Source organism: Nycticebus coucang, chromosome X, assembly GCF_027406575.1.
Source record: "Nycticebus coucang isolate mNycCou1 chromosome X, mNycCou1.pri, whole genome shotgun sequence".
Lineage (NCBI taxonomy): Eukaryota > Metazoa > Chordata > Mammalia > Primates > Lorisidae > Nycticebus > Nycticebus coucang.
Window position 1 is genome coordinate 145,665,008 of NC_069804.1, and position 25,829 is coordinate 145,690,836.

The 25,829-nt window shown below is 38.7% G+C and overlaps 1 pseudogene; it reads right to left on the bottom strand.

Moving 5' to 3' along the window:
* Positions 1-23,945: 23,945 nt before the first annotated feature.
* On the bottom strand, positions 23,946-24,767 carry LOC128577033 (ubiquitin-associated domain-containing protein 1-like; annotated as a pseudogene).
* Between the last annotated feature and the right edge of the window lie 1,062 nt (positions 24,768-25,829).

The window sequence follows — 25,829 nt, forward strand, 5'->3', positions numbered from 1 at the left end:
CATGGCTCCTCCCCTTTCCCCTCTCCCTCCTCTCCCCGTTTCAATTAAATCAAGGGTCCTCAAACTACAGCTTGTGGGCCACATGCGGAGGTGTGAATTGTATTTGTTCCCATTTTGTTTTTTACTTCAAAATAAGATACGTGCAGTGCTCATAGGAATTTGTTCATAGTTTTTTTTTTTTTTTTTGTTTTGTTTTTTTTTTGTAGAGACAGAGTTTCACTTTATGGCCCTCGGTAAAGTGCCGTGGCCTGACACAGCTCACAGCAACCTCCAACTCCTGGGGCTTAAGCGATCCTCTTGCCTCAGCCTCCCGAGTAGTTGGGACTACAGGCGCCCACCACAACGCCCAGCTATTTTTTGGTTGCAGTTTGGCCAGGGCTGGGTTTGAACCCACCACCCTCGGTATATGGGGCCGGCACCTTACCGACTGAGCCACAGGCGCCGCCCTGTTTGTTTGTTTTTAACTATAGTCTGGCCCTCCAACAGTCTGAGGGACAGTGAATTAGCCCCCTGTTTAAAAAGTTTGAGGATGCCTGAATTAAATTTTTTTTTTTCTCTCATGTGGGCATGTAGTTGTTTAGCTATTGGTTTAATATTATTATTGAGTGCATTGGATACTTGTTTTTCCATTCTTGTGATACTTTTCTAAGAAAAATGTGCTTGAACTCCATCCAGTGTGAAGAAAATTTTTAATTTGATTAGGTCCTATTTGTTTATTTTTGTTGTTGTGATTGCCATTAGGATCTTGCTCATAAATTCCTTCCCTAGGCTAATATCTATAAGAGTTTTTCCAACACTTTCTTCTAGAATTCTTATAGTTTTATGCCTTAGGTTTAAGTTTTTATCCTTGTGAATTAATTTTTGTTAGTGAGAGGTGTAGATCCTGTTTCAGTCTCTTACATGTGACTATTAAGTTTTCCCAGCGCTATTTACTGAATAGGCATTCTTTTCCCCAGTGTATATTTCTATTTGCTTTATCAAAGATCAGATGGGAATATGAGGATGGCTTCTACTCTGAGTTCTCTGTTCTATTCTATAGGTCCATGTCTCTATTTTTGTACCAGTACAATGCTGTTTTGGTTGATATAGCCTTGTAGAATTGCTTGAAGTCTGGTAACATGATGCCTCTTAATTTGTCTTATTATGTAAGGTTGTATTGGTTATTTGTGGTCTTTTCTGGTTCCATACAAAACATAGAACTGAAACTTACCAATTTCTGAAAAGCAGTCTTGTTCTCTAGTGATGATTTATGGACAGAATGGTTTTATGGATGTTCTGCTAATTTGACCCTGAGTAATTTCTTTTGTTTTAATGGTAGCATATTATATACACTCTAGCTGTAATTATCCCCCAAACTGTAACTGTTGCTCAGATACCATCCCATGTGCTGTATCTATAATTTTTCTTTGGTGGTGGCGATGGTACTGGAGTGCTAAAGACATCAAGTGAGTAGTTTCTGGATATTCATTCTTTCACATAAATTAACCAGTTTCAACATATCTAAGAAAGCAAGCTGCCAAATCAGCCTGGCCCTGTGTGTGATTATGGGTCCCCAGCCACTCCACTAATCAGAATCCTTTTAGAAGATTTGGCTACTCAATTACTCTACTTTTTAAGAGGTAAGGTGTGTCTGGCTTGCCCTTGCCAGATGTGCTAGCCGATTCCTGCAGAACCCTGAGGGAGCTAATTTTCGGTGGCTATTTGCTATTTCTGAAAGGACAGGATATTGTCTGTGTTCCGTACATTATGTGTTACTTCTGGCCAACTGCTTGTAGAAGGTTGCAAGGGCCAGCCAAACACTATAAATATTTGTCTGAGGTGGTTGTTATCCAGAATCTCTGATGTCCAGGGAGGCCAAATTAATGCTAAAAGCAGGAAGAGTCTCTTGTTGACCTTTGGAGTACACCTTTGGCTGTACTTGATTGATTCCACATGTTTGGTAACCATTGTGAGTTTGCTGGAATGCTTAGTAACATTTAAAGCACTTTCTTAGTAGAAGTAAGTTTGTTACCTTTTTTATTGGTGGTCAGAAAGCATGTTTCTGAAGCTACCTGGTATACTGGAACAAGCACTGGATTGATGGTCAGAACATTGTCAAGTATCAGCTTAATAAGCTTGGATACATGGGTCTCAATGTTCTCATATATAAAATGGGAATTTGGGGCTACAGGAGTGATTCTCAAACTTCGGCATGCATTGGAAATCACCTGGAGGGCTGTTAAATCAATCACTGATTATTGCATCTATCCCTCAAAGTTTCTAATTCAGAAGGTGGAGGCTAATAATTTGCATTTCTATATGTTCCCAGTGATGCCGATGTGGTTGGTTTAGGCTTCACACATTGAGAACCACTGAACTAGATGATCTCACTAGGATCTTCTCTTTCTGAAATGTTGGGGTTTTGTAATTATGTGGAGATCGAAGCATGGAGTGGAGTAGTTAGAGGAAATGGAAAGCCAACCCTGAGCCAGACTTTTAGCTAGAGTTAGAGGTAGCATCTAGTATGTGACCCAAGAGGCACAGAAAAATTTGTTCCCTTCCTGGCCTGCCATGTGCTCTGAAATCCTTACTACAAGTCTCTTGTTTGGCTTATGGTCCCTGTTAAAATGTAGTATGTTACCTGGGAATAGAAGGTATTATATCATCATCATCATCATCATCACCACAATCATTAATTTACTGAATTTACTCCTGTCACTTAGCAGAGGCTGAAGGACTAGGATATGGAATAGACAAATGTTGAGTAGGTAAGACAAGGGCTATAGAAAGACAACTATCCATAAAACATTAGGCTAGGTATGGTGGCTCAAACCTGTCGTACCAGTACTTTGGGAGGCCAAGGCAGGAGGATCTCTTGAGGCCAGGAGTTCAAGACCAGCCTGAGCAACATAGTGAATGGTCTCCCCTCCCACCCCCGCCAAAAAAAAATTAAAAAATGTTAAAAGAAGACTCGCTTCTTGGAGCAAACCAACTTAGGTAAGGTATCATACTGGGAGCTCTGGATAGGACAGTGAGTACCTGAGGGGTTGAATCACCTAAGGTTGGCTATGAAAACTAACATTTTAAAAACTGGATAATATTTGAAGTAGTGTACATTAGGAGAATATAAGTGCCAATGGTTGGCAAAGAAACTAACAATGTATAGTATTTGAAGTTCTAAGAGAAAAGAAAACACAGGGGCTATAGGGAGTAGCCAAAAGAGGTTCCGGAGGTAGGGACTTTACTTCCCTTTCTGACAGGGGATACAGGGACTACCAGGGATTATCAAAGGCAGAACTTTCATAGTTAAAGTGTGCTTCAGTGTTTTCTTTTTATTATTTCAGATTAATATGAGGGTACAAACAATTAGTTTACATTGTTTGCATTTATTAGGTAAAGCCTGTTTGTAGTTGTGTTCTGCACCCAGGAGGTGTGTCATGTACCCTTACGTTATGCCCATTAGGCGGGAGCACACCAATCTCCCTCCTTATCCCCTCTACCCCCCAACCTGAACTGAATTGAGTTTTCACTCGTGTGGGCATGTATTACTTCACCTACTGGCTTCATATTAGGATCGAATACATTGGATACTTGCTTTTCCATTCTTGTGATACTTTATTAAGAAGAATGTATTTCAACTCCATCCAGGATAATACAAAGATGTAAAGTCTCCATCTTTTTTAAAGGCTGAATAATATTCAATGGTATACATATATCATAGTTTATTAATCCATTCATAGATTGATGGGCACTTAGGTTGTAACCACATCTTGGTGATTGGTTATCATAGCTCAATTTACAATCTATTGCAAATGTCTTTATGATAAAATGATTTTTTGACTTCTGGGTAGATGCCTAGTAATGAGATTGTGGGATCAAATGGAAGGTCTATTTTGAATTCTTTGAGGATTCGCCATACTTCTTTCTGAAGAGCCTATATTAGTTTGCAATCCCACACACAGTGTTAAAGTGTTCCCTTCTCTTCACATCCACACCAGCATCTGCAGCTTTGAGACTTTGTGATATGGGCCATTCTTACTGGGATTAGATGATATCTCAGTGTGGTTTTGATTTGCATTTCTCTAGTAATTAGGGACAATGAGCATTTTTTCATATGTATGTTAGCCTTTATCTGTTCTCTTCAGAGAAGGTTCTGTTAATGTCTCTTGCCAGTGAATGATGGGATTGTTTGCTCTTTTTGTGTTGGTTAATTTGAGTTCTCTATAGATTCTAGTTATCAACCCTTTGTTAGATTCATAACATGTAAATATCTGTTCCCATTCTGAAGGTAGTATATTTGCTCTAATTGTTGTGTCCTTAGCTGTGCCATTGGCTTAAGTCCCATTTGTTTCTTTTTGTTGTTGCAATTGCCACTGAAGTCTTCTTTCGTCAAGAATTTTCCCCATGCTTCTAGGATTTTAATTCTTTCAGATCTAAGATTTAAATCTTTTATCCATCTTGAGTCAATTTTTGTAAGTGGTGAGAGGTGTAGGTCCAGTTTCAGTCTTTTACATGTGGTTAGCCAGTTCTTCCAGCACCATTTATTGAATAGGGATTCTTTTTCCCAGTGTACATTTTTGTTTGGTTTATTAAAGATCAGATGGCAATAGGAGGCTGGTTTCATCTCCAGGTTTTCTATCTTGTTCCATATGTCCATGTCTCGATTTTTGTGCCAATACCATGCTGTTTTGAACACTGTGGACTTGTAATATAACCTGAAGTCTGTCAGAGTGTTGCCTCCTACTTTGTTTTTATTAAGTATTGCTTTGGCTGTGTGGGTTTTTTTTCTGGTTTCATACAAAATAAAGCACTATTTTTTTTTGAGTTCTCCAAAGTATGATGTTGCTATTATAATGTGGATTGCATTCAATCTATAGATTGTTTTGGGTAGTATAGACATTTTAACAATATTGATTATTACAAGCCAAGAGCATGGTATGTTCTTCAATTTGTTAATGTTTCTGCTATTTCTTTGCTTAGGGTTTCATAATTCCCTCTGTAAAGAACCTTCACCTCCTTTGTTAGGTATATTCCTATGTATTTCATTTTCTTTAAAGCTACTGTGCAGGGTATTATGTCCTTGATTTGCTTCTCAACTTGGCTGTTGTTGCTGTATACCAAGACTACTGATTTGTGGACATTAAATTTGTTCCCTAAGATATTACTGTATTTCTTGATCACTACCAGGACTCTTGTAGAAGAGTCTCCATGATTTTCTAAGTATAAGAACATATCATCAGCAAAGAGTGAGAGTTTGACATTCTCTACCCTCATATGAATGCTTTTGATATCCTTTTCTTGCCTGATTTCACTGGCTAGAACTTCCAGCACTATGTTGAATAGTAGTGACGATGGAGGACAACCTTGCCTGGTTCCAGTTCTAGGTGTAAATTCTTTTAGTTTTACTCCATTAATATGATGTTGACTGTGGGTTTGTTGTAGATGACTTCTATCGGTTTAAGGAATGTGCCATCTATGCCCATTTTTTAAATTGTTCTTGTTAGAAAGGGATGCCGAATTTTGTCAAATGCTTTTTCTGCATCTATTGAGAGGATCATATGGTCTTTGTTTTTTCTTCTATTCATATGTATTACATTAATGGATTTGCACATGTTAAACCAGCCTTACTTCCCTGGGGTAAAGCCTACTTGATTGTGATGTATAATTTTTTTAAAGTGTAGCTGTCATTTATTTACTAGGATTTTATTGAGTATTTTTTTTTTTTTTTTTTTTTTTGTGGTTTTTGGCTGGGGCTGGGTTTGAACCCACCACCTCCGGCATATGGGACCAGCGCCCTACCCCTTTGAGCCACAGGCGCTGCCCTTATTGAGTATTTTTATATCCACATTTATTAGTGAAATTGATCTGTAGTTTCCTTTTTATGTGGGTCCTTTTATGGTTTTGGAATCAGGATGTTATTTGCTTCATTGAATGTGTTGGGGGAAGCTTCCTTCTCAGTGTTTTTAAATAGGTTTTACAGTATAGGTAGAAGCTCTTCTTTGAAGGTTCGATAGAATTCTGGTGTGAAGCCATCTGGTTCAGGGCTTTTGTTTTTGGTAGTGTTTGTTAAAAAAAAAAAGTTTCTTTAATTCTGGTGCTTGATAGTGGTCTATTCAAGAGGTCTATTTCTGGTTAAGTCTAGGGAGGTTGTCTGGTCCAGGTAATGGTCCATTTCTTGCACATTGCTAAATTTCTGGGCATAGAGTTTCTTGTTGTAGAGATAATCTCTTATATCTCTCTGACATCTGTTATTTCCCCCTTTTCATTTCTGATTAAGGACACAGAAATTCTACTTTTCTGTTTCTGGTTAATCTGGCCAAAGTTTTATTAATTTTTTTGTTTATCTTTTCAAAGAACCAACTTTTTGTTAATTTTCTGAATGATTCTTTTGTTTACAATTTCATTTATTTCTGATTTAATTTTGATTAATTATTTTCTTCTGCAAGGTTTGGGATTGGATTGCTCTATCTTTTCCAGTTCCTTGAGATGATTCATTAGGTTGTTGATGTGATGTCATTTTGTTATCTCTTAGGACTGTTTTTGCAGAATCCCACAGGTTTTGGTAGCTTAAGGTTTCATTGTTGTTATGTTCAAAGAATCTAATCATTTCCTTATTTTTCTCCTCCTTGACTTAACTGTCATTCAGCATTAGGTTGTTTGGTTTCCATGCTTTTGTGTGGGGATGAAAAGTTTTGTTGGGGTTGAGTTCCAACTTTATTGCCTTGTGGTCTAAGAAGATACAATATATACTTTCAGTTCTTTTGATTTTTGTTAAGGTTTGATTTGTGTCTTACAATTTTGGAGTATGAATCATGGGCTGACAAGAATAACATATATTCATTAGCTTTGGGATCATATGTTCTATATGTCTATTAAGTTCATTTTTTCTATGGTTGTATTTAAGTCTCTTGTTTTTGTTTAGTTTCTGTTTATAGAATCTGTTCAGTTCTGGCAGAGGGGTGTCAAAGTCCCTAGCTATTATTGTTGTAGGATATCATATTTTTCAGAACAATTTCATATTATTGTTGTAGGATATCATATTTTTCAGACCAATTAGCATTTGTTTCATAAATTTGGGAGCATTTATGTTGGGTCCATATATTTTCAGAATTGAAATGTCCTTTTGTTGTATTGTTTCCTTGACCGGTTTATAGTGACCATATTTGTTTTTCTTCACTTTAGTTGCTTTAAATCCACTTGTATCTGAAAATAAGATTGTGACCCCTCCTTTTTTATTTCCATTTGCCTGACATATTGTCTTCCCTCCCTTCACCCTGAGTCTTGTTTTGTCCTTTGAAGTTAGATGTTTCCTGGAGGCTTGTGCTTTTTTATCTAATCAGTAGTCCTATGCCTCTATAGTGTGGAATTAAATACATTCACATTTATTGAGAGAGTTGATAAGTACAATGGAGTCCTATTCATCTTATTTTGTGAAAGTCTGTTGCTTACTTTTATCCTTTGCACTATTGTGGAAGCTAGGTTTTGTCCTTTAATTTATGGGTGTCTACTTTGCTGGTGGTCCATTGTATGGTCAGTGTGGAGAATGGGTTTGAATATTTCCTGCAGATCTGGTCTTGTTGTGGAAAATGTCCTCAGTGTTTGCATGTCAGTAAAATATTTTATTTCTCCATCCAATTTGAAGCTTAGTTAGCAGAATAAAGAATCCTGGGCTGAAAATTGTTTTTAAGAAGGTTAAAGGTAGATGACTAGTCTTCTTTTCTCTTGAAAAGTTTCAGCTGAAAAGTCTGCTGTCACATGGATGGATCTGTCGCTGTAGATCAATTGGTGCTTACTCCTGGCTGTTTGCAGAATTTTTTCTTTTGTTTTGAGCTTGGCCAGATTCATTACAATGTGTCTTGGAGATGTTCTGTTTGTGTTGAGACGAACCAGGGTTTGACATTCCTCTAAAGGGAGTGTGTGAGAATCTTTGATGTCTGGGAGATTTTCATTTATTTATTTTTTATTAAATCATAGCTGTGTACATTGATATGATCATGGGGCATCATTCACTAGCTTCACAGACCGTTTACCAAGTTTCACATATACCCTTGTAAGATGCACCGCTGGTGTAATCCCACCAATCCCCTTCCCTCTACCCACCAAAATTTTCATTTATGATATCCTCCAATAGGGCTTTCATTTCTTTGGGTTGTTGTTCTCCTTCAGGGATACCTATAATTTGTATGTTTGAATACTTTGTGAAGTCCCATAATTCTCTAAGAGCTTGTTCTACTTTTATCGTCTTCTTTTCTGCCTTAAATTTTTTTTTAATATTTTAAATCATTTAATTTTCAACTGAATGCATTATTCAGAAAGTGATTACATTTTTCATCTGTTGCTTCATGAATTCTGTTATTTCTTATGTTGCAAATAAAGGTGAAAGAATTAAAGTTTGAAACTTACCATAAACTTAATAAGGATAACTTACCAAATAATTACAAAATCCAATCACAAAGGAAGCCTTATTATGCTTTGAGCAAAGAGTAAAATGTCTGTATTATTTTAATGGGGAGGGACATTTTGGTTTAATTTTCAACAATTACAGAGAAACAAGTAATAGTAACACCACCAATAGCAACAGTAACTATTTACTGAATATTACTATGTGTCAGGCATTTGAGCTATGTTTTAAGTAAGGCACACCTGGAATAGCAGATAATGTAAACAGCATATTGAAGAAGTTAAGCAAAGAATGTTTGTTCTCACTCTGACTCCACCATGTACTAGTTATGTGACCTACGGTAAGTCACTTTGCTTCTCTGAACATTAGTTGTCTTTTCCTTCATTGGTAAATATGAGTAATAATAGTATCTAAATTATGGGTGGTTGTGAGGATGAAATGAAATAAAGAACTCAAGTCAGTGCCTTCTCGTTCAGGGATACCTATAATTTGTATGTTTGAATACTTAATGAAGTCCCATAATTCTCTAAGAGCTTGTTTTACTTTTTATCTTCTTCTTTTCTGCCTTTTTAAATGCCTGAGTTCAAGAGCCTATCCTCTAGTTTTGATATTCTTTCTTCTCCATGGTGTAACCTATTATTAATACTTTCTACTTCACCTTTAAGTTCCCTGAAGGATTCCTTCAATTCTGTAACCTCCACTTCCTCCTTTCTAATTTCATCATGTCTTTCTTTCATTTCTTATTTCAGTTTTGGATTTCCTTTTCATGATTTTCCACTTTCCCTTCAATACACTTCATTGATTTTTGCCATATATACTATAAATTTCCTTTCTGTCATTTCCATAATTTCTTTATAGGCGGGACCTTCTGTAGTAGCTATCTCATGATCCCTTGGTTGGGTGTGGGTGTTGATCTCTTCTGGCTTTTTGTGCTTACAGAATTTTTTTGTTGGTTCTTCCTCTTGTGTGTTTTCTTCTTGTTCCCTTTCTTCCCATTTTTCCTCTTACTTCCTCCTTTTCTTTAAATTATCTTGTCTCTGTGCTTTGGTGTTGGAGTGTCCTTTTGGTATAGGGCCAAAAGGAAGACAAGTGTAAAGGATGAGAAAGGAGGAAGAAAAAGAAGAAAAGAAGAGGTAAAAAGAAAAAATAGGAGATAAGAAGGATGGGAGTAATAGTGGTGGTTGGCAGGGTGCTTTGGCCCATACCCACAATTCTAGGACATTGTGGGGCTGTGCCAGGTGGGTCTCTTGAGTTCAGGAGTTCCTTACCAGTCTGAGCAAAAGCATGACACCATCTCCATAAAATATGGAAGGAAATCGGCAGTGTGTCATGGTTTGGACTTATCAATACAGTCCTTCAAAAGTCAAAAGGTAGAAGATGCTCTAGAATAGGAGTTCAAGACCTCCTGAGCCAGTCCAGAGCTGTAGCATCCCCGCCCAGGCTTCAGAGAGAGACTCTGTTCCATAAAAAGAATACCATATGAAACAGAGCAAAAAAGAGGAGAAAAAATAATAAAAACAAATTAAAAATATATAAAATGTAAAAAAGGAAACTTTAGTTATTGTTGGAGAAATTTTGAGGGAAAGATGAGAAAAGTAGAAAAATATTTACAGAAAAAGGGAGAGAAATAGAAAAGAAATGGAAAAGGAGCAGAAAAAGTGCAACAAAAATGTAACCTTTGCTATTGAGGAGAGTAAAAATAAAAGTACTAAACAAAAATCAAAGGAAAAACATAAAAAAATTAAATATATGTACACCATGGCATATTATGCAGCCTTAAAATATGGAGACTTTACCTCTTTTATGTTTACGTGGATGGATCTGGAACATATTCTTCTTAGCAAAGTATCTTAAGAATGGAAGAAAAAGTATCCAATGTACTCAGCTCTACTATGAAACCAATATATAAGCACCTACACTTCCTTATGAAAGCTATAACCCAACTACAGCCCAAGATGAAAGGGAAAGAGGAGGGGGAAGGGAAGGGAGGAGGGAGGATGAGTGGAGGAATGGTAATTGGTAGGACCATACCTATGGTGCATTTTACACGGGTACCTGTCAAATCTACTAAGTGTAGAGTATAAATGTCTTAACACAATAATTAAGAAAGTGCAGTGAAGGCTATGTTAACCAGTTTGATGTATTTCAAATTGTATATAAAACCAGCACATCGTACCCCTTAAATGCATTAATGTACGCAGCTATGGTTTAATAAAAAATAAAAAATAAAAAATAAAAAATATATGTGACAATATTTTGCCTGGACACCAGGTGGTGCTGTGGGGTTAGGAGATGCAAAACACACATGCTGATTCTGCTGTATAAGATGGGGGCTGAGTAATAAATGGGATTGTTGGATCTTTTTATGTTGATTAATTTGAGTTCTCTGTAGATCTTAGTTATCAAGCTTTTGTCTGATTCATAATATACAGATAGGGGTGGAAGAAGACTGCAGACCAGAAGGATTGTTCAGCTGAGCTCTTCTAGAATGACTGGGGAAAAAGAAAAAACCCAGCCATGCTTGGCATGAGGACCTTACCCAGAGTCATAGCTCAGGGGGCACAGTAAGGAGGTGGTGAGCTGCATACAGTAGATGATCTGGAGTGGTAGAAATCTGATGAATTAGGCAAGTGATTGCTACTGGCTGGGATCGGCTGGCTACCCACAGAGGCCTGGCACAGGAGGAAGCCTTTGTGGAGTTTTCAGTTGCTGGGGGAAGCTGCGCGTTGAGTGGAAAGCTTGGAAGAATGAGCGGACTCGAACAGTGTACAGCAACCAGATTTGAATACCAGTTGGAGTGGACTTGCCATACAACTGACCTACAGAAGTCTACAGAATATGTTCTGAAAAATGCATTCTTAGGTGATTTTGTCATTTCTGAGCATCATGGAGTATCTTTACACAAACCTAGATGGTTTAGCCTATTACACATCTAGGCTATACGATACAGCCTATTGTTTCTGGGCTACAAACCTGTACAGCATGTTATTATACTGAATATTATAGGCAATTGTAGCACAATGGTAAGTACTTAAATAAATACAGAAAAATTACAGTAAAAATATGGTGTTATAAACTTATGGACCACCATCATAAGATGGTCCACCTTATGGTCCATTTTTGACCAAAATGTCATTATGTGGTACATGACTGTATTTATGAAACCACCACTACAATCATGTATAGAACATGTACATCACTTTCAAATTTTCCTCTTTCCTTTTTTGAAATCCATTCTCCCCTCTTGCCCAGCCTCAGGAAACCACTGATCTTCTTTCTGTCACACTGATTAGTTTGCATTTCCTACAGTTTTATATAAATGGAATCATACTTTATGTACTTTTTTTGGCCCATATTCTTTTACTTGGTGTGCTCTGAGATTCTCCCATATTGTTGCAAATATCAGTAGTTTATTCCTTTTTATTGCTGAGTAGTATTTCATTGTGGTCTTTATTCATTCACTTGTTGGTGGACAATTGTGGGATTTTTCCCCCCAATTTTGGTTGTCATGAATAAAGTTCTGTGAATATACATACCTGAAACCTAGATGGTTTAGCCTATAACATAGACCCCCTGCTCTATAACAAAGACCCCCTTTCTGGAGTAAGGGGGAGACTTCATCATTGGGCATTACTGATACCTCATCCCATCTGGGAGAAGAGGATTACTTCCTTCCACCTCCAGACTGCTCTACCATTGGTGATTCCTCTCACATTAAAAAAAAAAAAAAAAGATGAAACCCCAAATAACAAAACAGTTCAGAAGGGACAGGGATCCAAGGAAGGAGATTGGGAATGTCACAGCCAGGTACAGGAGTAGGGAATAGAGTGGGAAAAAAGCTATACCCTTGGAGAAGGGACAGAAATATTTGTGAAGATAATACTGTAGATTTGCAAGCTCACTAAGACTGAGACTTAAGTTTACTGAATTTTCTTGCTCCTCCACAAACTACCACTCCACCAACAAACCTCCAGTATGTTAATAGTGGATTATAGCTGAAAGGGCTGCGAGACATAGACTTTATCGAAGGAGGTGGTCTTGGGAAAGACCAAAGTGAAGAGGAAACAAAAACAAGGACACTGGAGGTATTTGAAGCCTCTGGTACCTATAGCTGCAACACACATTAAACACAGCCCAGGTGCTGGCCAGATTGACATAAATACACTAAAACACTATTTACTTCAATTTCTATTACCTGATACATTGTGTTTGGCTGTTAACCAAAAATTACAAGGTATGCCAAAAGACAATATAAATCTGTCTGAAGAGACAAAGTATCCATCAGGACTAGACTCAGATATGACATAGATGTTAGAATGATCATATAGGGAGATATTTATTATTTCAATAGATTTAGAGGGTACAAGGGTTTTTTTTTTTTTTTTTGTTACTTTGATGAATTATATAGAGGTGAATTCAGGGCTTTTTGTATAATCATCACCAGAGTAATGTACATTATATCCAATAGGTAATTTTTGATCTGTTATTCCCTTCCTATCCTTCCCCCTTCTTCTGAGTCTCCAAACTCTATAACACCACTCTGACCATGTGCACCCCTTGTTTTGCTACCACTTATACATGAGTACATATGGTATTTGTCTTTCTGTTCCTCAGATACTTAAGATAATGGTTTCCAGTTCCATTCAAGTTGTGACAAAAGAGATTATTTCATTCTTTGTTATGGCTGAGTAGTATTCCATGATATATATATCACATTTTCTTTATCCACTCCTCAGTTGATAGGCACTTAGGTTGACTCCATATCTTTGCAATTGCAAATTGTGCTGTGATAAACATATGAGTACAGGTGTCTTTTTAAAAAATTTCAGGTTGGGTGGTGACTATGGCTCAGTGAGTAGGGTGCCGGCCCCATATACCGAGGGTGGTGGGTTCAAACCCAGCCCCAGCCAAACTGCAACAACAACAAAAAAAATAGCCGGGCGTTGTGGCGGGCACCTGTAGTCCCAGCTACTTGGGAGGCTGAGGCAAGAGAATTGCCTAAACCCAGGAGTTGGAGGTTGCTGTGAGCTTGTGACGCCACAGCACTCTACTGAGGGTGATAAAGACTTTGTCTCTAAAGTAAATAAATAAATAAATAAAAAATTTCAGGTTAATGAGGGCACATATAATTAGGTTACATTGTTGGCTTTTGTAAGGTTTAAGTCCGAGTTGTAGTTTTGTCCTTCACCCAAGAAGTGTTCAATATACCCGTGCAATGTGCCTGTTGGGTGGGAACTTACCCAACCCTCCTGCCCCTACTTGAATTTGAGTTTTTCTCTCATGTGAGAATGTAGTTGTTAATCTACTAGTTTCAACTTAGTACTGAGTACATGTGATGCTTATTTTTCTATTCTTGTGATACTTTGCTTAGCACAATGTTATCCAAATCCATCCAGGTTGTTACATAAGATACAAAATCTCCATCTTTTTAGGTCTGAATAGTATTTCATGCAGCACACATACCACAATTTATTAATCCATTCATGTGTTGAAGGGTACTCAGGTTGTTCCCACATTTTTTTGATTGTGGAGAGAAGGAAATATTCATGCACTGCAGGTCGTACTGCAAATAGTATGGAAAGAAGTATGGAGATTCCTCAAAGAATTAAAAGTAGACCTTCCATTTGATCCTGAGATCCAATTACTAGGTATCTACCAAAAAGAAAAAAGAAAGACATTTTATCATAAGGACATTTGTACTCAAATGTTTATAGCAGGTGTCTTTTTTGATATAATGACTTCTTTTCCTTTGGACAGATACCAAGAAGTAAGGTTGCCAGATTGAATGATAAGTTTACCTTTAGTTCTTTGAGCAATATCTGTACTATTTTCTTTTTTTTTTTTTTTGTTGGGGATTCATTGAGGGTACAATAAGCCAGGTTACACTGATTGCAATTGTTAGGCAAAGTCCCTCTTGCAATCATGTCTTGCCCCCATAAAGTGTGACACACACCAAGGCCCCACCCCCCTCCCTCCATCCCTCTTTCTGCTTTTCCTCCCTCCCGCATAACCTTAATTGTCATTAATTGTTCTGTACTATTTTCTATAGAGGTTGTACTAATTTACATTCTCATCAACTGTGTGTAAGCATTCCCTTTCACAATATTCATGCTAACATCTTTTATTCTTTTATTTCTTTTTAATAATGGCTGTTATGGCAGGAGTAAGTTGGTATTTCATTGTGGTTTTAATTTGCATTTCCCTAATGATTAGTGATGTTGAACATTTTTTCTTATTTGTTGGCCATTTTTCTATCTTTTGAAAAATGTCTATTCATGTCTTTTGCCACTTTTTAATGGAGTTCTTATTTTTTTCTTGCTGAGTTGTTTTAGTTCCTTGCAGCTTCTGGATAGTAGTCCTTTGTCAAATGTATAGTTCGTGAACATTTTTCACAAACTATGAAAAACTATGCCTAAACCTAAAGAATTCCCATTCTTTAGGCATGTAAATTAGTACAACCTCTATAGAAAATAGTACTGATACTGCTCAAAGAACTAAAGGTATCTATACCCATTCTTTAGGTTGTCTACTCTGTTGATTATTTCTTTTGCTGTGCAGAAACTTTTTAGCTTAATTAAGTCCCATTTATTTTTGTTTTTGTTGTATTTGATTTTGGGATCTTAATCATGAATTCTTTGCCTAGGCCAATTTTCAGAATTCTTCTAGAACTTTTATGGTTTCATGTCTTACATTTACATTAATCTATCTTGAGTTAATTTTTATATATGGTGAGAGATAGGGATCCAATTTCATTCTTTGGCATGTAGCACTACATTTTCTTCAGCAACATTAAATAGGGCAACCTTTTCCAAGTGTATATTTCTGTTTGCTTTGTTGAAGATCAGTTGGTTGTAGGTGTATGGTTTTATCTCTGAGTTCTCTATTCTGTTCCACTGATCTATGTGTCAGAGAATTTAAAATAACTATGATTTGCTAAAATGGCATTTTAGAAAAGATAGATGGGAATTAAAAGTGTATATCTAACTTGGATTTTTTTTCAAAATTCTGTCATTTGATTCTTTTCTCAATGAATATAAAAGAGAGCATAATATAAAAATGCATATAAATAGCTCGTTCATACAAAAATTCTCAGAATTTCTTAAGAGTAATAAATAGCACATTCAATTCTTTCAGTAAAAATGTACACTAAAGTGTAAATCATCAAAACAAAACAAAACAAAAAAAGAAGACAACTGTGGAAATGTACCAGATTAAAGGATACTAGAGTAACATGGCAAATACCACACTAGCTTACACTAGACTGGATCTTATACTAGAGGGAGAGGTGTATAAAAGGCACTATGACATAAAATTAAAGGATCGATGGTAAATTAGATATAAGTATCCATGTAAATTTGTAAAGTTGATCATTGTACCATGATTACATGAGAGTAAATTTTTATTTATAGAAAAAATATATTGAAATACTTAACATATTAATCATAGTTTTTTTTTTTTTTTTAATGAGCTCTAGAGAAAAAAGCAAGAGAATGGCATGTTAGTGATGGATGCTGTGGACTGGCAGCTGCAGAGACAGCTTGACAGCTCAAGATATCACCATGTTTGGGTACTCAGTAGCAGTGCCCTTTGGGGGAATCTTTGCTTCCCACCATCTGCACCTGGATCTGCTGCACAATGTCCTGTGGTTGGCCATAAACTTCTTCAAATGGACCCCAATGGGAACCTGGTGAGCTTTTTCTCTGAAGAGCTGGACATGATTCTTGCAGGTTGTCAAGATGTTCATAGGCTCCCCTCCTCCATGCAGAGTGATAATGGAGCTCTTTTGAATAGGAGGCAACCCAGCAAATAAGCAAAGTACTACATCTATTATGGAAACTGTGTGCATCTAGGAATTAATGTAGGAAAGTGGAATAGAGTATTGCTGCTTGTCTTCATTCTGGAGAGTGGCCTTTGGAAGGAGGCTTAAATTAAACCTCTAAGAAATAGTTTGAGTTTCCCTTCCTGACACTCCAAGGAAGAATGGTAATATAACCATGAGTAATTAAATAAGAGTAAAGCAATATATCAACGAAGTGGGTCAGGGCTGACCACTATATATAACTTTGCCTCTTTTAGGCCCTGTTCTGGTTGGAAGCAGAGAAGTAGGAGGCATACCCTATGAGGTGCCGCTAACTACTTATACCTCATCGAAATTGTCAAAAGTGAAATTTTTGGTCCATCATATATCAAAGTAAAGAGGTATGTCCTTGGGAAGAAAAGTGATCCAACCTCCTCATGGAGGGGCCAACCTTTAGATGATCAAAAGTGTTTGTTTAAGGAAAAGAAAAAAGTAAAAATGTTGACATTTTTGCTAACCTTTATTTGTCCTGTCTACAGGGTGGAGAAATCCTCTACCTCACTGAGGATTTCTCAAACTATTGCCTCTTCTGTCAATCTGTCTTGCTGCTGGGTTTGTTATCCTAAACCTCATTCAGTGTAACTATGTCTGTATATGATTTCTGAATTTGCAGAAGTTGGTCTCTCGGATCACTACAGCAGCAGTTCTCAATCGGTCACAACCCACAGGAACTGTATTAAAGGTTTGCAGCAGTAGGAAGGTTGAGAACCACTGATCTACAGGGTACCACTCAGAGCTCTGCACTCAGATCCCACATTTCTATTCTAACCTAGCCCTTGTGTACAAGGCAACAGTTCATTTCGCCTTGTCAATCCTCAATGTTGTATTGTTGCTTATACCTTTTTTTGCCTGGTAATCTGTTGTTGTTTAAGTATAAACCTTCCATCTAAAACATTGCCCTAATTTAGTAGGAAGTAGTTAGATGACTACATTGTCCTGCCTCCCACAAATAGACTGAGTGTGGGGAATATCTAATAGACGGAATGGTCTAAGTAAAAAGCATCATTTTTTTTTTTTTTGTCTCTTTAAAATTTCCCCACTCTTTTTTTTTTTTTTTTTTTTGTAGAGACAGAGTCTCACTTTATGGCCCTCGGTAGAGTGCCGTGGCCTCACACAGCTCACAGCAACCTGCAACTCCTGGGCTTAAGCAATTCTCTTGCCTCAGCCTCCCGAGTAGCTGGGACTACAGGCGCCCGCCACAATGCCCGGCTATTTTTTGGTTGCAGTTTGGCCGGGGCCGGGTTTGAACCCGCTACCCTCGGTATATGGGGCCGGCGCCTTACTGACTGTGCCACAGGCGCCGCCCCAAAATTTCCCCACTCTTTTTGGGATCTGAGACCTGCTTTCTTGCCACAGTATGGTGGTTAGGAGGGGCAATTCTTTGTGTTGCAGGAGTTGGCTCAGCTGAACTTTTGGGATGGAGGCCAGGTGCCTGACTAGTGGAGGTCTAGGTGAGCCTCCCAGGTTGGTGGAGATCATAGCTTTGCTTTAGGTGGAAATAGGACAATTAGAACCATTAACTGTAGTTTAATGACAATAGCCTAGAATTGAGGGCCTTCTTTTTTAAAGGCTCTGTATTTCTGTTTATGTTTAGGATAATAGCATTTAGACGGTAGTCTTTGTCATCCTCATTTGCTGGCAAATTAATAAACTCCTCTTAATCTTCAAAAAATAAATGTTAAGGGTGGGGGGTCACAGGGTGTGACATACCTCTTGGGGATGGATCACTATTATAAGGGGGACTTTAGCTAACAAATTCAAACAGTGTAACCTGGTTCTTTGTATCGTCAATTAATCTCCAACAATAAAGAAAAGGAAAAGTCTGTATTAAAATTCTAATACTCAATATACACCAAAAATGTTTGTTAAGAAATTAAGAGCTCTAATGAAAAAAGTAGACAACATACAAGAACAAGAGGTTAATGTAAACAAAGAGATGGAGATTATGATAGTCAAAAGGAAGAACTTGAAATAAGAAACCCAGTAATAGATAGAAAGAATGTTTTCAATGCACTCATGGTAAGACTCCACACAGCTGAGGAAGGAATCATTGAACTTGAATTTAAGTCAATAGAAACTTTCTAAACTGAAATGCCAAAAGAAAATCATGATCATCATCATTAGAATACAGTGTTCAAAAACTGTAGTATAATATCAAAAGGTGTAAGATTTATCTTAAGTAAGTACTTGTAATAGGCAGAATTATGAGATGGCCTCCAAGATGCCCCCGTTTACATCTCTTATATAATTCTCACCATTGAATATGGGTGGGACCTGTGCGTATGGGAAGGTATCACTACAGTGATTAGGGTATATTATGTGGCGAAAGTGAAGGGCTTTTTCAGCTATAATTAAATCTCTAATGAGTTGACTTTGAGTTAATCAAATGAACATTATCTTGGATGGGCCTAGTCTAACTAGGTAAGCCCTTAAAAGAGTCTAATAGAGGGATAATCTTCTGTTGGCCTGGAGGAAGCAGCCTGCCATAAATTATGCAGATACAAAGATACGAATTCTATAAACAACCACATAATCTTAGAAGAGGACCTCAGACTTTAGATGAGACTGCAGTCCTGCCTGACACTTCAATTTGAGACTTTTGAGACCCTGAGTAGGGGACCTACCAGAGCCAAAGCAGACTCTTGACCCATGAGAAATTTGGGAGAATAAATTTGTGTTGTTTTAAGATACTAAGTTTTTAGTAATTTATTATGCAGCACAGAAAATTTAGGAAGCACATATGCACGTGGGTCATAGAATAATTGTATTTTTAACTTTATAAGGAATAGGCAAACAATTAAGAGGTTGTATCTTTTTAGATTCCCATCAGCAAGTGTATGAGAGTCTCATCTGCCAATATTTGGTATTGTCAATCTTCTTAATTTCAGCTATTCTAGTGGGTATAGAGTAGTATCTCATTGTGGTTTAATCTACATTTCTTTGTTGACATGTGATTTCTATGTTTGATTTCTATGTTTCATGTGATTATTTGCCATTCATTTGAATATTGAATATCATTTCATATATATATCTTCTGAAGTGTATGTTCACATTTTTTGCTCATGTCTTAATTGAATTTTTTCTTGAGTTGTATCTTTTTTTATTTTTTTTTATTTTTTTAATGAGCCAAGGAAGAGTTTAATGGTTTATCCAGATGGTATTTTTTTTTGAGACAGAGTTTCACTATGCTGCCCTTGGTAGAGTTGAGTTGTGTTTTTATATACTCTGGATAAATGTCTGTTGTCAGATTTACACATTATAAATATTTTCTCTGATTCTATGGCCTGATATTTCATTTTCATAATGAAATCTCTTGAAGAAGAAAATTTTTAATTTTTTTTAAAGTTCAATTTAACAACTTAGCAACTTTTAAAATGAATTGAAGGAGTATATATATATTTTTTGAGACACTCACTATGTTGCCCTCAGTAGAATGCTGTGGTGTCATAGCTCACAGCAACCTCCAACTCTTGGGCTTAAGCAATTCTCTTGCCTCAGCCTCCCAAGTAGCTGGGACTACAGGCACCCGCCACAATGCCCAGCTATTTTTTGTTGTTGTTGTTGTTGTTGCAGTTGTCATTGTTTCGCTGGCCCGGGTCAGGTTCGAACCCGACAGCCTTGGTGTATGTGGCTGGCACCATAACCACTGTGGTATGGGTGCCGATCCAGTAATACATGGTTATGGTTAAAAATTCAGACATTATAGAAGTATAGTGAAAATCTTTGTATATATTTTTAGGTGTCAGTTTTAAATTATGAATTTGGATTTGTCAGTATATTTCTTAACATTTTTAGTTTTTTATTTAAAAAAACTTACTTAGACCTTCTGTATTTCAAAGTATTTTTTTAGAAAAATTACTGTCTTTTTGTACTTTTATTTTGTTTGATAAATTTGACCTTAAAAGAAGTGAGGTAGAGATCAACTTAATTTTTCTCAGATATCTTTCTAATTTCCCCAAGATCCTTTACTGAATCATTTATTTTCCCAGTATTAATTTGAAATATCACATAATTTATCACTTAACAAATTACCATATATATATATATATATATATATGCGAAAACTTCACAGTTTTATTTATTACACTCTATCTCCCTTCGCCTACCCCTCTGATCTGACAAATAATATCCCATTTAGGATCATTTGTCCAGATGGCGTACTAATCATATGCATAAGGGACCAGTAAGAAAATGAGATACTCACACATGTCTATCCATATATGCACGCACATGCACTGACAAGCCTAAGGATTTTAATTAAAGTTTTATGACAAAAAATTTACAAAAGAACAGCTAAAATAAAACTGGCAATTCCAAGTGCTGGAAAGGATAGAAAAGGATAGAAGTGCAGAGAAATGAAATCATATGTACATTGCTGGTAAGAATGTGAAATATTGCAATCACTCCAAAAAACAGATTGCCAGTTTCTTAAAAAACTAAACATGCCATTTATCATTTGACCCAGCAATTGCAGTATAGGCATTTGTCCCAGAAAAATGAAAAACTTATGTCCACACAAAAATCTATACATAGCTGTTTATTGCAGCTTTATCTGTAATAGTCAAAACCTAGTGGCTCGGCGCTCGTAGCTCAGCGAATAGGGCACTGGCCATATACACCGAGTCTGGTGGGTTCAAGCCTGGACCAGGCCTGCTAAACAATGACAAATGGAACAAAAAAAATGATCGGGCATTGTGGTGGGCACCTGTAGTCCCAGCTACTTGGGAGGCTGAAGCAAGTGAATCGTTTAAGCTCAAGAGTTTGAGGTTGTTGTGAGCTGTGATGCCATAGTACTCTACCGTGGGTGACATAGTGAGACTCTGTCTCAAAACAAAACAAAACAAAAAACAAACCCCCCCAAAACTGGTACATCCATACCACAGAATACTACTCAGCATCAAAAAGATATGAACTACTGATAACTTGAACAGATCCCAAGAAAATGATATTAAGTGAAAAAGTCAATTTTAAAAAGTCCTTGGCTTGGCACCCATAGAGCAGTGCTTATGACTCCAGCCACATACACAGAGGGTGGAGGGTTCAAACCTGGCCCGGGCCAGCTAAACAACAACGACAACTGCAACAACAAAATGACTGGGTGTTGTGGTAGGCACCTGTAGTCCCAGCTGCTTGAGAGGCTGAGGCAAGAGAATCTCTTAGGCCCAAGAATTTGAGGTTGCTGTGACACCACGGCACTCTACTGAGGGCGACATAGTGAGACTCTGTCTCAAAAAAAAAAAAAAATCTTAAAAAGTTCCATTCTGTGCAAGTAACGTATATAACATCTCAAAATGGCAAAATTATAGATATGGAGAGAAGATTAATGTTTGCCAGGGGCGAGGGATAGTAGAAGGGAGGTTGGTAGATATGACTTTAAACCGGTAGCATGAAGGATTTCTTTGCAGTGATGGAATTGTTCTGTATCTTGATTGTGGTGGTGGTTATGCCCGTCTATACATGATAAAATGACAACTTTATATAAGTGTCAATTTCCTGGTTCTGATTGTACTGTAGTTACCTAAGATGTAACCATTGGGAGAAATTAGGAAAATGATTCATAGGACCTCTATACTACCTTTGCAACTTTTTTTGAATCTATAATTATTTAAAAATAAAAAGTTACAGTGATGTAGAAAAATTATTTGAACTCTAGTATGCATGTAAATGTTAGGCCATTTTGAAAATTCAAATATTTTTTTGAGTAAAATGAGATGCATGAGTGGAGCATAAAATTTTGAGTGTTTAGGGCCTCTAAGGGGCTGGACCTGGCTCTGCCTGCCCTCCTCAGAAGTATTTTGAGCCATTTCTCACTGAATCAAAATCTACTCTTCTGTGCATCTTCTCTCATGATGTGTATACAGGCAGTTGGGCCTAATCCTTCAAAGGTCAAATCCTGCACCCTGAAACCCAGAGTCCTCTCCTGCCTTCCTCTTTCCTCCAGCCACAATCTGTCTAACCCCGGGCCCATACAGCTGTCTGTGTGTCTTGTCAACATAACAAAACACAGCTCTACAGACGTGCTCTTTCCAACATACCCTGTCTGGACAGGCCATCAGAGGTTTCAGAGACAACCCCATGGGAAGAGCTCATGGGTGGCAGGCAGGAAGCCGCTGAGTTCACAGTCCATGTTCCCATTCACAGTCTACTTCACTTGCCTTCCTGGGCCACGTCCCAAGCCCAGGGCCTCCGACAGTGAATGCTGGGAGAAGGACACGCCACATGAAATAGCCAGGAGTCCATTGCAGAATTCAGGGACAGGGCGGCCTTTACTGTTAGCATCAGTGAAAACCGGTCTTTCCCCTCATGTCAACTCAGCCTGGGAAACTGATGCTCCAGGACTTTTAAGGTGACATTCTGATAGCCCCTGCTCCTCCAGGCGTGTATGAGGAAAAGACTCTCATGGCACTAGGGTGGAGGTATCCCTGTACCTCCTGAGCAACAGGACAGCTGTCCTGTCCAAGCTGGGGAGGGGGATGGTGGCAGGTGTAAGACCTGTCCCTTCCTGGGAACACAGCAGCATCTAGATCCCTTCCAGCTGCCTGTCCCACAACTGGCAAGGGAATCAAAGTGCAGGAGAGGGATGACACACTGGCCCCTCAAGCCCTGACAACTTTATACAACTGTCACCCAAGAAGAAATCCTATGAACCTGTGTACCTCTGAGGAGACAGGAAGGACAGCAGTGGAGCAGTGTCCTAGAAGTACGAGCAGGTGAAGATCCAGAATGAACATCTGTATTGAACACAATCAGGCTCAGAGGGCAAACAGGAGGGGTTGAACTAACAACCCCATGGACCACAGGGACCCAGAAATAGGAAAGCATGAAGCCTAACCACTGAGTAGCTGCCCTGTCCCTGATAGGCTCCCTGGAAGACTAAGGCAACAAGATAAGCTCCTGCTAAACCCAGAAACGCTGACTAAATAAAACACAAATATTTTTAAAGGCACAGATAAGCTCACAAGAAGGGGAATAAGCAAGGGATGAAAACAAAAGGAGGGCAGGAGGCCTCATCAGGGCCTGGGGAGCTGACATTTACACAGGGAGTGGACATGGGCTATGCCAGGTGGGGAGTGGGGAGTGGGGAGTGGGGAGTGAGACCCCTGCTTTACCAATCAGGACTCTGAAAAGGCGAGAAGACTCAGGGCTCTGTGCAGGGAAGACCCAGCTGTGGTGCTGTACTGTGAGTGTGGGGGCCCCAATGGGACAGTGGAAATAAAAGCCACCCCTGGCTGGTGGGCCCCCTTGGTCAGCCCTGGCAGAAGCAAACTCAGAATGATCCCAGGAGGACTCCATGACCAGGCTACATGGAATTCCCACAACAAGCACAATCTGTATAGGGAGCCCATGGTGAGAAATCATGCAGCCCTGGGTGTCCCTGGGCAGTCAGTGCTCTATCCAAGCCCAGAGGTTCTGTGGCAATAGGCACAGCTAGGGGACATCTGCAGTGTGAACAGGAACTAAAATGTTTTGAGTTTTTCAAAAGGCATGTTAATGAACTACTGGTTGGAAATCTGAGCACTTGGATTCAAGAGAGAATGTTACAGGTGAACTTGAGAACTCAAACCTCCCAAGTCCCACCTGTCTGCAAACTTCCCAGCTTTACTTTCTCCAGGGATGGTCGGCTACATCACACCCACTTCCTCTACATAAGGCAGCCTCAAGTGTAGGAGACCGCAACAGGTCTAGCAACGATCATGTACCTGAGCATCAACCTGAAATTTCTCTTTTCCTCTGAATCTTCTTGAAGATCTCTGTTAATTCATCCCTGGGCTCCTCATCGTCTGTTCTAGTTCCAGCAGCCCCCTCAGCTGGGGGAGAGGCCAGGCTGGTAAGAGGCACGTCTATGGTGGGGTCTCCGTGTGCTGGGTCAACTACTCCATGGCCTGGGGCACTGACATGTGGCTCAACCGCAGGGCCTTTGTAGCTCTGGTCTCAGGAAAACCCAACTCTGTGAGCTGCCACAGAGCAGCCTCGTCCACACGCTTGTCCTTGTCCTCATCCAGCACAGTGTTTGCCTTCTTAAACAATTCCACTATGTCTGGGTTCAGTGCTAACAGCTTCTGTACCACTTTAGGGAGAGACACCAATATCTTCCGCAGTTCTGTCGGGAAATCTGACTTGTTGGTCTGGACCGTGGCCCAGTCCATACTGTAGGAGGGCAGGTTGGCAGTCGCTGGGAAGATAGTGTCTCTATCTGGAGGTTTCTGGTCTTGTTTTTGCTTTTCTTCTGCTGAAACTTCAGCCATCTTAGGAAGTGCCTCTGGAGCACACTTTTTAATCAATAATAGGATATCTCTGTCTTGGATGTTCTCTTTTGAGGTTGTTTTAGTGTCACTCAGCACCCTCTCTGAAGCAGCATGAATTAACTTGGGACGAGTTACACTTTTGGGGTCTTCTAAGCTCCCATGAGCACAGAGCTTGAGGCAACAGCTCCTTGAGCTTTTCCATTGAGGTGCCACTTGGTGCTGTCTGCAGATTGTGGAGGCACTGCCCCTTACCCACAAAGATCTTCTTTTCCTGTATGAACATCGCACCACCACTGCAGGGCCCAGCGCCTGCAGCCCAGTCCATGAAGATCACCGTGAAGGGTGGGGTGAGCGAGAAGGGGCATTTCCGAATATTCTTATGTAACTGTTGTGTACCTGTGGTTCATCTCATCTCCCAATGTGGACATAAGGCCCTAGAGAGCATGGACAATAGTACAAATTACCTTTGAATTCCTCTCTCTCCCTAGCATGGAACACATATATCAGAAATCCTTTCTGAATGGACAACAATAAAGCTAAGTGGAAAACAAAATCAAGTGCCTCATTGTGACAGAATGGGTAAAGGTTGTTTTAGCCAGCATTCACTGAGATCTAGCTCTGTGCCCCAGCTAGAGGCTGGGGATGTTCTACTTGTTTCTGATCTCAAAGAGTTTTTAGTCTACCTAGCAAATCAGATAACCCAGAGAAATCAAGGGAAATATCTGCTCTCTTGCTATCTGTAGTATTCATAGATGCATAGGCTAGAAATATCACATTAGTTTCTTTTAGGCCATGTGATTTATACAAGGTAGGTCTTCACTTCAGGGTTTGAGGGTGCCTATGTACTCCAGTTCCTAGAGCTGCCAATTTTGGAGTTCCTTCTTTTATATCCATTTCTGGTCTTTTGTCTCTACCTCTGACTATAGATGATCTTATATGGCATGTTAGTCACTAACAGAGGTGTGAATATTGGTAAGGATCTCCTAATTTAACAAGGACTTAGAGCTCTGGTCTTAGGCTTGCTTACACACCCCTGATCTAGTATGTGACCAGATGACAAAGCGGACGGTGATAGAGATTTGATCAAATGCGTGTGTGCATGCATAGATGAATGAGTAGATGGAAAGAAAGTACTTCTATGTATCTGGTCCATAGCTTAGCAATTTATTATGATTTAGGTTCAAAGGCCACAAGTCACTTAACATAAATGCATTGAAATTTCGAGCTATTGAGGGTGTAGTTCTGCTTTGCCTCAGGGCACAACTGTAAGGGAGAAGCAATAATTGCAAGCCATGAGCATTGGCACCTCAGTCAGATATAAGTTCAAATCCATCATTTATTACAT